This window comes from Myotis nattereri, assembly GCF_964212035.1.
Source record: "Myotis nattereri genome assembly, chromosome: 11".
Taxonomy (NCBI): domain Eukaryota; kingdom Metazoa; phylum Chordata; class Mammalia; order Chiroptera; family Vespertilionidae; genus Myotis; species Myotis nattereri.
Genome location: NC_138086.1, coordinates 69,805,891 through 69,821,018, shown reverse-complemented (window position 1 = coordinate 69,821,018; position 15,128 = coordinate 69,805,891). Strand labels below are relative to the sequence as shown.

General features: G+C 39.2%; 1 protein-coding gene across 1 annotated transcript in view; it reads right to left on the bottom strand.

Annotated features, from left to right (window-relative positions):
• The window catches only part of KMT2E (lysine methyltransferase 2E (inactive)), a 94,641-nt gene that overhangs the window by 65,239 nt on the left and 14,274 nt on the right, over nucleotides 1–15,128 (bottom strand). Inside the window, exon 2 of the mRNA XM_081101783.1 lies at nucleotides 3,451–3,523. The gene's annotated coding sequence lies outside the window, so the exon portion shown is untranslated. The remainder of the gene's footprint in view (nucleotides 1–3,450; nucleotides 3,524–15,128) is intronic.

The following is a 15,128-nucleotide window of genomic DNA, read 5'->3' as shown; positions in this document are numbered from 1 at the left end:
CCCACCCACTGTCCTCATCCATAGGTACACGATTTTTGTCCAGTCTCTTCCCGCATCTCCCACACCCCTTTCCCCCCCAAGAATAGTCAGTCCATTCCCTTTCTATGTCCCTGATTCTATTATAATCACCAGTTCATTCTGTTCATCAGATTATTTATTCACTTGATTCTTAGATTCACTTGTTGATAGATGCATGTTTGTTGTTCGTAATTTGTATCTTTACCTTTTTCTTCTTCTTCCTCTTCTTAAAGGATACCTTTCAGCATTTCATATAATCCTGGTTTGGTGGTGATGAACTCCTTTAGCTTTTCCTTATCTGTGAAGCTCTTTATCTGACCTTCAGTTCTGAATGATAGCTTTGCTGGATTAAGTAATCTTGGTTGTAGGTTCTTGGTATTCATCACTTTGAATATTTCTTACCATTCCCTTCTGGCCTGCAAAGTTTCTGTTGAGAAATCAGCTGACAGTCGTATGGGTACTCCCTTGTAGGTAACTGAGTTTCTTTCTCTTGCTGCTTTTAAGATTCTCTCTTTGTCTTTTGCTCTTGGCATTTTAATTATGATGTGTCTTGGTGTGGTCCTTTGGATTCCTTTTGTTTGGGGTTCTCTGCGCTTCCTGGACCTGTAAGTCTATTTCTTTCACCAGGTGGGGGAAGTTTTCTGTCATTATTTCTTCAAATAGGTTTTCAATATCTTGCTCTCTCTCATCTTCTGGCACCCCTATAATTCTGATGTTGGTACGCTTGAAGCTGTCCCAGAGGCTCCTTACACTATCTTCGTATTTTCGGATTCTTTTTTCATTTTGCTTTTCTGGTTGGGTGTTTTTTGCTTCTTCGCATTTCAAATCTTTGCCTTGATTCTTGCGCTCCTCTGGTCTGCTGTTGGGAGACTGTATAGTATTCGTTATTTCAGTCCGTGTATGCTTAATTTCTAGTTGGTTCTTTATCATAACATCGAGGGTCTCATTAGATTTCTTGAGGATCTCACTACATTTATCGGCGGCTTCTAGACAGTTCTTAAGAGACCTTAAAAGTGTGGTTCTGAACTCAATATCCTCCATTGACAGTTTTGTCCTGTTTCTTTGTCTCCGCATTTTTTATGCTTTCTTGGTGCACCCCCTAGTGGTCTTTGTGCGCAGTCTTGTTGTAGTTAAGCCTTGATTGTTGTCGGCAATACCGGGGGTGATTTGACCTCCAGGCTAACTGGCTATGAGAGTCCACTGTGCCTGCAGTGGGAGAGCTTCTGTGCTGGATCTCTAGGGCGGTGCTAATCTAGCCTTTGCCTGAGGCTATCCAGCAAATGGCTCTGTGCAGGGCTTGGGCGGGGCAGGTCCCCGGGGATCTACAGGGCGGGCCAGAGCGAGCAGTTATGGCTGCTCTCAGTCCGTCCCTAGGGGCTCTGCCTCACAGAGTCCCAGCAACCGCTGCAAACCTCGGAGAGAAAGCTGCCTTCGAGTTCCGACCGAAGCCAGACAGTCCCGCTTCTCCCGTTTGAGTCTGGGTCCCTAGAGACTCGCCCGGATCTGGATCTCAGAGTCTGAAACTCCCTCCCGATTGAAAACAACAACCGCGCGCTCCACCTCCAGCCCGCTCCACATGCGCTCCACGTGCACTCCGCTCCTTAGTATTTCACTTCAGCACTGCACCTCCTCTGAGTCTGGGTATGATATTCTCTTTCCTCCTAGTCGTAGAATTTCCACTCAGCCAGCCTTCCTGTGGTTCTGGATGATGTCCGTTCAGTCTTTTAGTTGTTTTTTGAAGTGGTTGTTCGAGGCAGCAATCTCCGGCGTTAACCTATGCCGCCATCTTGGTTTTGATGTTTGTTATGATTTGCTCCATCAAATTAAAATTGTCCTTTAGCCCTAGCTAGTTTGATCAGTGGATAGAGTGTTGGCCTGCAGACTGAAGGGTCCCAGGCTCGATTCCGGTCAAGGGCACATGCCCAGGTTGCAGACTCGATCCCCAGTGTGGGGCGTGCAGAAGGCCGCCAATCAATGATTCTTTCTCATCATTGATATTTCTCGCTCTTTCTCTCTCTGTCCCTAACTCCTTCCCTCTCTGAAATCAGTAAAAAATCTATTTTTTAAACAAATTGTCGTTTAAAAACAATTAAATACAAGCAATATACAAAACTGTAAGTTTATTCTATTCAACTGCCATTCTATATATCTTTAAAATGCTGGAAACTTGGACATAATAACAGATAACAATTACAATTAAAAATATTTTTTCTTCCTCTTGGTAACAACTAGTTGGTAGATGTTTTCTTTTACTTTTATGTTAAAATAATAGGAAATCTTATATTTTAGGTAGATGCTGTTAAATATCTAGCTGCTTTTTTTTAAAACCATAGGTATACCCGGCCAGTGTGGCTCCGTGATTGAGCGTCAACCCATGAACCAAGAGGTCACTAGTTTGATTCCTGGTCAGGGCTCATACCCGGGTTGGGGGCTCAATTCCCGATTGATGTTTCTCTCTCATCAATGTTTCTATGCCTCTCCCTTCCTTTCTCTCTCTAAATAAAATCAATAAAAACATTAAAGCCAGACAAAAAATGGGAAGCAGAAAGCTAATGATTGTGTATTCTTTTAGGTAACTATTTCCAACTTTTTTTGAATATTTTTTGAGTATGTACTTAGTAGCACACCCTATTTTATATAAATATACAATCCTCAATAAACACTACATTTAAGCTGTTTTTAAACATCAGTAAAGAGTTTGTCATAAGCCTATTTCAGACAATAGCTTATATTTGTGTGAGTACTGCCTGTCTCTCAAGCCCTCGTGCAGTTTTTGGAACATAAAAGCTATTCTACAAAATATTGGTGAATGAATTAGAGCACCAGGGGTAAAATTGCAGCTCTGGCCTCATTAATCAAATGAGCTGCCAATCTATACAATTAAGTGCTACAAAAACAACTATATGACACCTTTCCCAGAAAAGCATCTCTCTAAAAACACAGAAGCTCATCCCCAGGACAAAGACACATCACCACATCTGAAACAGAATCACAGACTCTGAGTTTGAGTCAATAGAGAAGAACTCAGTTATTTGCTCACAAGAGGGTCAGAAGACAAGAGGTCATATCTATTGAGACCCTAAGTTGGCAAATAACTTCACTATATCAAAAACTCTATACCCAGGAAACTCACAGTTTAAAAATCCAGTTGATACTTAATAAAATCATAAATTCATTAGAGTCAAATAATTGTGCCTTAAAAAAATAAGGAAAGAGAAAACCAATGTAGTAAGCAGAAAAGATGTGAGCTTATAACACAGTATGTGTAACTAGAGGAACAACAATTCAATACAATCCAAACAATTAGCACAAAACTTTCACATCTTATATGTGAATCAAAAAAACTGGTTTATCCAACTGGCAAGTAAAATATATACAAAATACACTGAGAATAAATGACAACCTTTAAAAAAATAATATAAAAGGAAATACCATGAGATGACTGGTAAATCTGAGGTCCAAGAAAGAATAAATGTCTTCACAAAACCTGCTATCCAGAATAGACCTAGAAACCAAGTGAACATAGGAATATTGAGCTGTTTTTAAATGGCATAAAATTATAGGTACTTTTGTCAAACATGGCACCTAAAACCGAAGGGACTCACACAAATATAGCAGCTAATTCTTAAGGAAATAAATTTGTTCTTTACTTTTTTATACATATAAATGTAAACACAACTAAAGGCAACAATTAAAGCTGGAAAAAAAACCAAACTAAAAGCAAACTGGGAAAATACAATATTAAAAACAGACTTAGCAAAAACAATGGCAACAATACCAAAACAAACAAAACCCTAAAGTAGGAAAAACAAGATAAAAGGCAAGGAAAAGCCATTAAATTAGAAAACACTCTTATCAAAAAACTGGATAATTAAAGCTGCTTTTAAGACTAGGTTAAAAAGTTCAGAAAACAAAAAGTACTAAAAGATGAATATGATACTCAAAGGCAGACAGGATGAAAATACGAGGAAATCTTTCCTCCAACACTACAAATAAAAGTGCCCAATCTAAAATAATCTCTTTGAGGAAAGGGTCATTTATTATTACCTTTCTGTCCTTTATAAGCACTTTACACAATGTTTATATTTTCGGCATGTATTACTAAGAGAATAAAGAGATGAATTTTGGGCTGAAATTACTAATAGAAATGAATTAAAGAAACTTGAAAGAAATTGTAAGGGACCATAAACCAGATTTCATTATAAACTAGAGGCCCAGAGCATGAAATTCATGCACGGGTAGGGTCCCTAGGCCTGGCTGGCGATCAGGATCAATCTATGGTGCAACCAGTGGGGCGATTAGTGGGCCCCAACCTTGGCTGGTGTGGTGCCGCCGGCTCACCAGCCTGGCTGCCCCACCCGCACCTGCCAGTTGCCTCCCACTGCGGGGCGACCAGCAGGGCAATCAGGGGGCTCCCACTGGCAATTGCCTTGGCTGGCCTGGGACCTGCGGGCAGATCCTGCATTGAGCATCTGCCCCTGGTGGTCAGTGCGCATCATAGCAACGAGTCATTCCACCATTCAGTCGATTTGCATATTAGGCTTCTATTATATAGGAGGGTTAGAAATTACACTGCCCCCATACTCATTTAAGATTTTTTATTTCTAGCAGTTGACTAGGGTATCCTATCTAATAAAAGAATATATGCAAATTAACCATCACTTCACGATAAAGATGGCGGCGCCCACAGCCAATAACGAGGGAACATGCAAATTGATGCAACAAAGATGGTGGTGCTGGCCGCCACGGAGCTGGCGGGAGGCTTGGCTTTCTGGGGCAACCAAGGAAGCCAAGCTGGCCAGAGAGTGGGGAGGAGGCTTGGCTTCCTTGGCTGCCCCAGCTATGGTGGTGGGGGCCAAGGCAGAGGCGGTTAGGGGCGATCAGGCAAGCAGGAGAGGGCAGTTCAGGGCCATCAGGCTGGCAGGGGAGGGCAGTTGAGGGTGACCAGGCCAGCAGGGGAGGGCAGTTGGGGGCAATCAGGCTGGCAGGGGAGCAGCTAGGCATCGATCAGGCTGGCAGGCAGAAGTGGTTAGGGGCAATCAGGCAGGCAGGCAGGGAGCCAGCAGCTCTGGATTGTGAGAGGGATCCCAGATTGGAGAGGGTGCAGGCCGGGCTGAAGAACACACCCCCTCCCATGCACAAATTTTGTGCACCAGGCCACTAGTAATAAAAATAATACTGATTGATCAAGACCTGTTACCAAGTTACTACCTATGAAACTATGGGCAAGTCATTCCACTATTCTAGGCTTCAACTCAAATGGAGGTAGGTTAGGTTGATAATCTTACAGTTTAAATCTTAGTCCAAGTACATTAACAGATTATTCCTGATCACTGAAACAACAGAATAAGTATCAGATTCTAAACGGCTTTAAAAAAATTGACAACAGAATCAATTATGTATTTCTCCCACTGGGTTAGTATTAGTATCAGACAGTGCTCCATTAGCATTTACCTGATTGACACTCAACTGAGGTTATAACTGTTTTAACAAATACTGATTGATTACAATGCTTAATCTTTACAAAGAGTCTTAATCCTTACAAAGAGTACGTATATTTATTATCCCCATTTTATAGATAAGGCAGAGAGGTTAAACTTGTCCAAAGTTCCATAGCTAATAAATAGTACAATCAGGATTTGCTCCCTAGCAGTCTGATTTCAGAGCCTACACATTAGTTTGTCTGAAATTAAAATTTGCCAGATAATTAGTCAAATAAATAATCTAGAATTTACACTTCAGGGGGAAATTGACAACTGTCTCTCTCTCTCTCTCAAAAAGAGAAATTAAATAAATATGTAAGAGTCTCACTTCAGAACGTCTGGCACACTAAATGAGAGAACATTATCAAAACCCACCTTGTTCTTTTCCCAAACCTGGTCTACTTATAAACATGAATCCATTTCACAACAATGCATTTAAAACACTACCAAAGTAGAGATGCATGGGTTTAAAGTCTAAAATTTGTGCTTAAAATATTTCCGGGATGGTATAAAGCACATAATAAAAGAATAAATATATTCAAATTCCCCAATGTTTTCACAGATACCTCACTAGTGAATTGAAAGCAACCCATATATTAAGGGAACCACGCTCTAAATTTGAGAGTACCAATGCATGCAGAAGTATATTCAATTCCTTATAAACAGAACTATTTGTTAAGCAAAGACTACCTATCTACCCAGTTACATTTTAACTTGGAAAAAATATTTTTAACTTGGGTCTCCCTTAAATAACCATTTGGTTCCTGAAAACAAATTCACCAATTCAACTTACACTAATATTTTCACAGCAAATAAAATATCTAGAAAAATCTGTCTTTTTGTAGTCAGGGTTAATGTTGGTGGACCTACTTGAAAAATGGAAACCTATATATAAAATTAAATATTCAAAAAGCACATGTTCATGCACTAACAGAGAGTTTCACAGTTTCACTGTCATATTTAGTACAATTCCACCCAACTGTACCACAATGATGAAGAATTGAAGAATGTTGATGGTGGGCAGGGCTGTGCCTGTATGGGAGGAGGCATGTGGGAATTCTATACTTTCCATTCAATTCTGAGGTGAACCTAAAATTGCTCTAAAAAATAAAGTCCATTAATTTAAAAAATACATGTATGAATATAATATAGTGATCTATTTGTTTGGCATTATTTAAGGGGATACCATTCTTTTTTTTTTTTTAGTCCTCACCTGCAGATATTTTTCCATTGATTTTTTGGAGAGAGTGGGAGAGAGAGGCAAAGACAGAGAGAAAAATTGATGTGAAAGAAACACATTGGTTGGTTGCCTCCTACGCACAACCTGACCAGGGCCCGAGCGGGAAGGAGCCTGCAATAGAGATATTGGCCGGAATCGAAACTGGGACCCTTCTGTCTGCAGGACGACACTTTATCCACTGAGTAAGGCGGCACCATTCTTTCTACCCGATTTTTTGGGAAGGTATTCTAAACATCAATTCTGCAACTAGCTAAAGTACTTGTATACTCCATCACCACTCCATGACCTTCTCAAATTAAAATATTTAATTTCAATACTATTCAGTTTTTTAATGCATCATTGCTATCTTTTTAAACATATTTTTACTGAGTTCAGAGAGGAAGGGAGAGGAAGAGAGAGAAACATCAATGATGACAGAGAACCATTGATCAACTGTATCCTGCACACCACACATTGGAGATCAAGCCTGCAACCCAGGTACATGCCCTGACCAGGAATTGAATGGTGACCGCCTGGTTCATAGGTCCATGCTCAACCACTGAGCAACGCTGGACCAGGCCCATTCCTATTATTTTTTATTAGTATCTGTCATGCCCCAAAGTGTTAGAGATCACTAACCTCTGGTGTAAAATCTAGTAAAATGTGGCCTTTTATACCAGGGGCAATTCAGTGGTTGAAATCTGATTAGATCAGAGTCTACAGGTATAAATGTACGATATCTTTTTCCTACACACATAAAACTGTTCTTAAAATGAGTTTAGTCTTTGTTCATACCAGAGAATAAAACAAAAGCGTTTTCATTTTAAAAGTTACCTATTCCCTTTTTTCGCTTGCCATATGGCCTACAACTATATATCTTAGAATGTACTGCTCAATGTACAAATGCAGAAAAAGAATTTTCAAACTTATAATAATCACATAAAATTTTTTATGTAAAAAAAATGTGAGCACTTTAAAGCATAATACCACGCATTTCAATGGGTTCTGAAATTTCTGGTAAAAAATACTGTTATTGCCCTTTCTGGTTTGGCACAGTGGATAAAGCATCGGCCTGTTGACTGGAGGGTCCCAAGTTCAATTCCGGTCAATAGCACATGCCCGGTTGTGGGCTTGATCCCCATTAGGGGGCGTGCAGGAGGAAGCCAATCAATGACTCTCTCATCACTGATATTTCTCTTCCTTCCTCTCTGAAATCAATAAAAATGTATTTTTTTTTAAAATACTGTTATCTACATGAGTAACTTTTAAATTGTGATCTCAGTAGTCCTGGGAGAGTTGGGGATTGAGATAGTAGGAGAAAACAGAGAAGTTAACAAAAGAAAATGAGAGACATGTTGGTTTTTTTAAAAATATATTTTTATTGATTTCAGAGAGAGAGGGAGAGTGAGAGAAAGATAGAAACATCAATGATGAGAATCACTGATTGGCTGGCTCCTGCATGCCCGCTATGGGGATCCAGTTAGCAACCTGGGCATGTGCCCTTGACCAGAATTGAACCCAGGACCCATCAGTCCACAGGCTGACACTCTATCCATTGAGCCAAACCAGCCAAGGCAACAACATGTTCTGAAAGGAAAATTCTGAAGCTGCATATTCTATGTGGTAACTACCAAATAAAAACATAACATTAAATGGAACACTACTTAGCAACATAAAAGGAACAAACTCCTGATAGATGTAACACACTGGATAAATCACGAAGAAATTATGCTGAGTAGGAAAAAAAACACCACTCCCCAAAGGTCATATACTGTATAATTCCATTTATATAACATTCTTGAATGGCAAATTATAAAAAAAGAGAACAGATTAGTGTAGTTATAAGAGGGCAACATCAGGGATTCTTGTAGTGATGAAACTATTCTGTATGTTAATTATGGTAGTGGATACCAGAACCTACAGGTGATACACACACACACACATAAAAGTTAAAATGGGGACACCTGAACAAAAATGTGTGGATTGTATCAATTTCAATATTTTGGTCATGAGAGCAAAATAGAAACAGAGGCATGAATACATGGTACAGTATGACAGTTATCAGAGGCAAGAGGAGTTGGGAGGCTAGAAGAAAAAAGGCAGAGATTAAGGGGAAAAAAGCGCACGCACACACACATATATGTATATCTATATATGTATATAACACAACAAATAAACACATATTCCCTCTAGTAATAGCCAGAGGAAAGGGGGTTGTGGGTAAGTGGATATGAACAAAGGGAGAATAAATGGGGATAGAAAGAGACTTTGCTTTGGGAGATAGGCGCATGATGCAGTGTGTAGATGATTTGATTTATTGAGTTGTATCCTTGAAACCTATGTGGTTTTGTGAAGCAATGTCACCCCAATAAATTCAATAAAAAATAAAAAAACAAAATATCTGGGCACAGAAAAAAATAATTCTAGTCACGAAACTGTATTACAGCTTTACAAGATGCTATCATCATTGAGGAAAACTGGGTAAAGGGTACATAGAATTTCTCTGGGTAAAGGGTACATAGAATTACAACTGCATGTGAATCTATAATTACCTCAAAAATACACATTTAATTTTAATTTTATAAATTGCATTAAAATGGTGACCTTCAAATTTTGAGTATTGACAGAAACTTTCCTACAGATCAAATTGTACACAGACATCTAAGCACCTATTTTGTTCTAGAATAAAAAGAATTGTTTTAATCTCCTATAGTTTTCTCAGTGATTGCTAGTGTCAACATGATGTGTTGTGTTAAGGAGGCCACAGCCAGGTATAATGAGAGAAGGCCACAAGTAATGTCTGCTAATGGGCACAGTAGGCATTTGTTCCTCATATTTGCTATGACATATTTTTCTGTCTGTGGTTAAACAGGGTTGTAAGGGTATGTTCCTGCTTGCGTATCAGTATATCATCCACATACCAGTTAAGTTGCATGAAAACCCTAAGGCTTTCTGGAGAATAGTTTGAAACATCACAGGCTAAAAGAAAATAATTACTGACTCAACATGTAACGTAAGAAATTAATTTCATTTGTAAACTCCATTTGTCCAAAGGAAGAAAACAATACTCTTCCAAAAAGAAGTGTTAAAGTTTGTTGTAATTAAAAATCAAACATAACAACAAAGCTCCTGCATTTCTTTTAATCACATGTATAGATACATAAATTACATTTTTATTGATTTTTTTTTTGAGAGAGAGATAGAAACAGCAATAATAAACATCAATCAGCTGCCTCCTGCATGCCCCCTACTGGGGATGGAGCTCACAGCACATAAACCAAGCACATAGACCGGGAAATGAACCAGAGGGACCCACCAGGCGGGCATCGCATATATATTTTATATACTACTAGATTATTAAGTTGGTTCATTCTTGTTTTTATTTTTTGTTTTGTTAATCCTCACCCGAGGATATTTTTTTTTCTATTGATTTTTAGAGAGAGTAGGAGGGAAGGGGAGAGACAGAACAAGAAACGTCGATTGGTTGCCTACCATAAGCGCCAACTGGGCTTCAGTCCTCAGGCCAATGCTCTATCCACTGAACCAAACCAACTAGGGCTTGCTTTATTTATTCTTTTAGCATTCAAAGAAATATTCCATCAGATAAGGCATCCTTTTTTTTTTTTTAGAGAGAGAGAGGAAAGGAGAGGGATAGAGAGATAAACATCGATGAGAGACAAACATACATCGGCTGGTCCTGCACACCCCCTACTGGGGATCAGCCTGCAACCCACGCAACCTCTTGGTTCATGAGTCGATGCTAAACCACTGAGCAACACCAGCCAGGCATATCACTATTTTGAATCATTTCTTTTATAATACAGCCTAGTTTGTGTGGCTCAGTTGGTTGAGCATCATCCCAAGCATCCAGAGATCTCAGGTTCCATTCTGGGTAGGGCACATGACTGGGTTACAGGGTCCATCCCCCAGTAGGGGCGGTGTAGGAGGCAGCCGATGTTTCTCACACTAATGCTTCTCTCTCCCTAAAATCAATAAAAAACACATTTTAAATAATAAAAATAATGGGCACCAACTCCAATTAACAGGAATTGAACAAACCTTTCTGATCCATCTACATTTTATCTCAGACCTAGTCTACCAGAATAATAAAAGAAGTGTTAAAGTCTGTTGTAATTCTCCCTATTTTCACTTGACCTTTAAACCAGTGGTTCTCAAACACAGAACCACAAACTGCTACTTTTCATATATCTGGGGTTGGCAGTTGAAAATGACATATTCCTGCCTTAGGTGGTTTGGCTCAGTAGACAAAGCATCAATCAGCCCGACCCAGGTTCGATTCCAGTCAAGGGCACGTGCCTGGGTTGCAGGCTTGATCCCCAGTAGGGGGTGTGCAGGAGGCAGCCGATCAATGATTCTCATCATTGATGTTTCTATCTCTTTCCCTCTCCTCTGCCTTTCTCTCTGAAATCAATAGATATAAAAGAAAATGACATATTCTTAAGCCTCACCCCAGAGATACTGATTTAGTAGGTCTGGGCTGTGACACAGATGTCTTATCTCAAAATAAAAGAGAGCGGGGGGAAGTGGGAGAGGACATTCACTCCAGTGCTCTATTCTAGAACAATTACTTAAACATTAAACAAAATATACTTCAAAACCCACTAGTTTCCTAACTTTGACCTCTTCAAAAAAGCATAGTAGCTCATAGTACTTACAGTCAAGTTCCTAATCTTGGAACTTACCAGGTTACCTTATTCCATACTAACATTACAATATATAAATTATGCCAGTCTCTTTCCTATTGTTGGCATGTCCTTGCTCATCCCCTTCAAATTTTATAAAGTTATTTTTCTTTATTTATATCCATCCCATCAAATAAGTATCTCATTAAATCTTCAAGGATCATTTAAATAACAGTGCTTCCTTGAAGCCTTCTCAACTTCCCAACTTTAAACATCTCTATCACAAAACTAGCTTTTGAGGTCTCAACCTCCCGAGGACTGTTTCCTCATCTATAAACAAAAATCTGACCAGGTTAACTAAAAAAACTGTTCTAGCTGTAAAACTTATCCCCCTACTAACCTCTTCCCTTTGTAACCTCCAAAAAAATGTATGTTTTTTAACCACTAACTTATATTTTTGACACATTATTTTGAATCAGCTGTTAGATACATAACTTTCACAATTAAATCATCTACTTCACCCTACAGCAAGCACTAAGATAGTTTACATATTAGCTCTCAAAGCCCATAGTGGCTAAGATACTGCTTAAAAACAAAACAATACAAAACAAAATACCTGCCACTGAAGAATGTTAGTGATTGATTTCCTTCTGGAAACTTTATTTTTTTTTCTTATTGCTTCCCTTTCCCTTATTATGCTAAAATGTGGCTGGCCCTCAAGGCACAATCCTCCCCAGTATTACTCTCCATCCATCTTGGTTTTTTTGTTGTTGTTTTTTTAAATCCTCATCCAAGGATATGATTTTTATTAACTTGAGAGGGAGGGAGAGGGAGGGGGGAGAGAGGAGAGGAGGGGAAGGGACAGGCGGGGAGGGGAGGAGAAAATATCGATGTTAGAGAGAAACATCACATTGGTTGCCTTCCTTACTCACACCCCCCCTCTCCCCAGACTAGAGGTGGAACCTGTAACCTAGGTATGTGCCCTAAAATCAAACTTCAAACTGAATCTTTTCCACACAACTTCTTCCATTCCATTTCTTATTTGGACTCATTAGTACCCCAGTTCTTTTTTTAATCCTACTTTTTATCTAGTCTCCTATTATATTTGGTTATCCAAGTCTTCTGTGCCTTCCCAAGTGTTTCAGATTCATTCTTCCTCAGTTTCCATGGCCCCCACTATCATCTTCATTATCTGAATAATTTCTAACAATCAATAACCCTTCCAGCTTATCACCATTAAGTTCTGAGTACCTTGTCTCCAAATATTATAAGAAATCTTGAGTGTTATTTAAGCACCACCACCACCACCCAATTATGGCAACTATTCTATTATTTCATATTTATTGAGCATATATTATGTTCTGGATACTGTTCTAGGTGCTAGGGAGTAAGCTAATGAAATTAAGTTGCTTGTAAAGCATTTAAATGAGGTAGGCCAGGGCAATCTAATTAATCAAGGGTGGAGTAGTCTTCTTAAGTAACTGCCTTTGATTAATGAGTTCTGTATTGTTATTACCTTGCCTAGAATTAGTCTTTTTTTTTTTTTAAATAAGGATGTTTATTAAGGACATTTCTAGCCAACAGCTAGGGCTCATACTCTGTTCTACAAGCCATTGTCAGACCTCATACCCATTCAATGTAAATGACATTAGGGAGGCCGGGCCACATGTAGATTCCATTAATCCCACAGTAAGGGGTCCCTCCCATAGCCAGGTATAGCTATACTTGGGGGATGAAGAGGGTAATCCTTTGATTAAAACATTCCTCTATACCAGTGGTTCTCAACCTTGGCTGCACATTAGAATCACCTGGGAATCTTTTTAAAATCCTGATTTCTGGGCCTCATCCTCCGGAAATTCTGTTTCTTTGTTACTAATGTTGTGGCTCCACCCCATAAGAAAGAAACAGAATTTCCGGAGGACGAGGCCCAGAAATCAGGATTTTAAAAATATTCCCAGGTGATTCTAATGTGCAGCCAAGGTTGAGAACCACTGCTCTATACCCTGCCTCTAATTCCTTCTTACCTTCTAAGACAGCGGTTCTCAACCTGTGGTTCGCGGCCCCTTTGGAGGTCGAACGACCCTTTCACAGGGGTCGCCTAAGACCATCGAAAAACACATATATAAGTACATATTATTTTTGTGATGAATCACTATGCTTTAATTATGTTCAATTTGTAACAATGAAAATACATCCTGCATATCAGATATTTACATTACGATTCATAACTAGCAAAATTACAGTTATGAAGTAGCAACAAAAATAATTTTATGGTTAGGGTCACCACAACATGAGGAACTGTATTAAAGCAGCGGTTCTCAACCTGTGGGTCGCGACCTCTTTGGGGGTCGCCTAAGACCATCGGAAAACACATATATAATTACACATTGTTTTTGTGATTAATCACTATGCTTTAATTATGTTCAATTTGTAAGAATGAAATTGGAGGTCACCATAACGTGAGGAACTGTATTAAAGGGTCGCGGCATTAGGAAGGTTGAGAACCACTGGTTTAAACCATTTACTTCTACAGCATTTTCCCCAATCCTTTAATTACAAGACTTACAGTATTCAAAGATCACTTCTTCTTCTTTATATATTAATAGAAATAAAAAAACAAAAATCTGGAAGTCATTAACTTATTCTGCATCTTGTTGAAAACAGGCTTTTAAAGTAGCCTATCTTGCACAAGGCATATAATCACTGAGAAAATTTACAATAAAAGGAAAAATATCAAGAATGAAGTTAGTAATTACAATGAGTGCTATAAGTGACGGGTATATCTGTTATGAGAGAAGCTTACACCCTCTTTCACTTTCAAACTTCATTTAAAGAACTTTCTATGAAGAGGTTATGTGTTAATAAAAAAAATAATCAACATGTACTGAGCTAACTAGCCACTCTTATTAAATACTTTCCCCCAAATCCTTAATGAACCATTTACTTTAGGAGGTAAGAGGTGTAAACTTTTAACTCCCTGTAAGTGATAAGTTTAGGCTGTATCAGAAGAAATTTCTTTTTAAATATCAACCATCACTCTAGATTAAACTTAAAGAATAAATATCACAGTATCTCAGATTTGTATTCTGAAAGTAATTACACAAAGAACTTTTGTGTTTTGGCACAATCATGCCATTTCCATAATACTTTGGAATTCCAAGTTAAAATTACCAGTATTAACTTGGAATTCAAAATTAAGCAATTACTGCATCACTGTATAATAGGTTACTACTAACATATAGCAACTAGGTTATAATACACCAAACAATTATAGGCTAAAATTTAAAAACTCTACAAACTGATCCTATATAATAAAAGCCTAATATGCTAAATGTCCAGTCGTCCAGTTAGCCATTCAATCAATCAAAGCGTTACTATGCTAATGATATGCTAAGGCCGCTCAACCACTTGCTATGACATGCACTAACCACCAGGGGGCAGATAGTTGACCGGTAGGTTAGCTTGCTTCTGGGGTCCGACCGATCAAGACTGAGTGAGACGGGCTGGACATGCCCTGGAACTCCCCCGCAGCTGGCCAACCTCCCACGTCACACCTGGCCCTGATCATACATCAGTGGGGTCCCTTGGCCTGGCCTGCACCCTCTTGCAATCCAGGACTCCTCGGGGGATGTCAGAGAGCCGGTTTCTGCCCAACGGCAAAACAACCAGTCACTATGATGCACACTGACCCCCCCAGGGGGCAGATGCTCAATGCAGGAGCTGGTGGTCAGTGTGCTCCCACAGCGGGAGCGCCACTCAGCCAGA